The sequence below is a fragment of the Nesoenas mayeri genome (assembly GCF_963082525.1).
Source record: "Nesoenas mayeri genome assembly, chromosome: 29".
Lineage (NCBI taxonomy): Eukaryota > Metazoa > Chordata > Aves > Columbiformes > Columbidae > Nesoenas > Nesoenas mayeri.
The window spans coordinates 188,379-191,051 of record NC_137561.1 but is presented as its reverse complement, the minus strand read 5'-3'; positions in this window follow the sequence as shown (position 1 = coordinate 191,051).

The following is a 2,673-nucleotide window of genomic DNA, read 5'->3' as shown; positions in this document are numbered from 1 at the left end:
GAAATTAAGTGGGAATTGGGTTTTTTTGGGGCACGTGGGGTTGTGATTTAATAGGGAGCCGGTGGGGCTGGGTGGACGTGTCCCCTCGTGGGGTGGCCTTGGGGTGCCCGTGTCCCCGGGGAGGGACGCAATAGGTGCAAATGGTGCCATTTTGGAGGCTTCGGGGTGGGCGCTGCGGCTGTGGGGACGGGCAGGGGGGTTTTGGGGTGAAAATGCCCCGTTTTGGTGCTCAAATTGGGTAGGATGTGGCGGCAAAAGGCACCTGGCAGCGGTGGGATTCGAACCCACGCCCCCGCAGGGACTGGAGCCTTAATCCAGCGCCTTAGACCGCTCGGCCACGCTACCCTGGGGGGAACTGGGTTCGTTACAGCAAATTATAAGGAAAATAACATGGGAATTGGGTTAAATTAATTGATGGGGTTTTTTAAGGTGATGCTAATGAGGGAGCGTGGGAGCGGTGCCACAAAACTCCTCCTTTTGGTCTTTTTCCCCCCATTTTCCACCCAGTTTTATTCCTCGCGACTTCAACCCTGGCGGCCTCTTGATAATTTGATTTCTTTTTGATTAATTAAAATAAAAGTAAAATTAAAATAAATTTTATTTTATTTTAACTTAACCTTAACTTAACCTTAACCTTAACTTTAAGTTAACCTTAACCTTAACCTAACCTTAACCTAACCTTAACCTAACCTTAACTTTAAGTTAATCTTAACCTTAACTTAACCTTAACTTAACCTTAACCTAACCTTAACCTAACCTAACCTTAACCTAACCTTAACCTAACCTTAACCTAACCTTAACCTAACCTAACCTTAACCTAACCTTAACCTAACCTTAACCTTAACTTAACCTTAACCTAACCTTAACCTAACCTTAACTTAACCTTAACCTTAACTTAACCTTAACCTTAACTTAACCTTAACCTTAACTTAACCTTAACCTAACCTTAACCTTAACCTTAACCTAACCTTAACTTAACCTTAACCTAACCTTAACCTAACCTTAACCTAACCTTAACCTTAACTTAACCTTAACTTAACCTTAACTTAACCTTAACCTAACCTTAACCTAACCTTAACTTAACTTAACCTTAACTTAACCTTAACTTAACCTTAACCTTAACTTAACCTTAACCTAACCTTAACTTAACCTTAACCTTAACTTAACCTTAACTTAACCTTAACTTAACCTTAACTTAACCTTAACTTAACCTTAACCTTAACTTAACCTTAACCTAACCTTAACTTAACCTAACCTTAACTTAACCTTAACTTAACCTTAACTTAACCTTAACTTAACCTTAACTTAACCTTAACCTTAACTTAACCTTAACCTTAACTTAACCTTAACTTAACCTTAACCTTAACTTAACCTTAACCTAACCTTAACTTAACCTTAACTTAACCTTAACTTAACCTTAACTTAACCTTAACTTAACCTTAACCTTAACTTAACCTTAACCTTAACTTAACCTTAACTTAACCTTAACCTTAACTTAACCTTAACCTAACCTTAACTTAACCTTAACCTAACCTTAACTTAACCTTAACTTAACCTTAACTTAACCTTAACCTTAACTTAACCTTAACTTAACCTTAACCTTAGGGTGTTTATTTCTATTTTATTTTAAATTTTGTTTTATTTTAAAGCAATAACCCCCCCGGGATTTCCAAAGAAAGGGTGGGGGCTGTTTATAGAGACTCAACCCGAACACCATTGATTTGGGGGGGTTCTTTTCCCCCAATACAGATGAATTAAATAGCACAGGTTAATTAATTATGAGTGAGTTCAAATCGTGTTGACAGCCCAGGAAAGGAGGAGGAAGACGAGGAGGAAGACGAGGAGGAAGACAGAAAAAAGAACAAAGTAAAATAAAGAAAAATAAAGAGTTTCATAAAGGAAAACAACCTCAGTGGCAGAGCAGAGGGGCAGGAGAACCTCTCTGCACCACCTGGTCTCCCATCCAAGCACTGACCGGGCCCGACCCTGCTTAGCTTCCCACATCACATGCGATGGGGCGTTCTCAGGGGGCTGTGGCTGCATATATTTTATATATACATATATATAAGTCCCCTGAGCATATCCTGGTTGTATCTGCACTAAACCCTTTATTCAAGGGCAGAGCAGAGGGGCAGGAGAACCTCTCTGACCTACTGACCACCCCCTTGTAACCCCCCCCAGGTACCATTGGCTTCATGGTCACCCATCCAAGCACTGACCGGGCCCGACCCTGCTTAGCTTCCCACATCACATGAGATGGGGCGATCCCAGGGTGCTGTGGCTGCATATATTAGATAGATAGATGATAGATATAGATAGATAGATAGGTAGATAGATAGATAGATAGATAGATAGATAGAAGTTCCCCAAGTGTATCCTGATAGCATCTAAACTAAACCCTTTACTCAAGGGCAGAGCAGAGGGGCAGGAGAACCTCTCTGCACCCAGCTGGTCTCCCATCCAAGTACTGACCGGGCCTGATCCTGCTTAGCTTCCCACATCACATGAGATGGGGCGTTCTCAGGGTGCTGTGGCTGCATATATTATACACATATACATACATATGACTTCCCCAAGTATATCCTGATAGTATTTGAATTAAGCCCCTAGTTGAAGGGCACAGAAGAGGGGCATGAGAACCTCTCTGACCTACCGACCACCCCCTTCTAACCC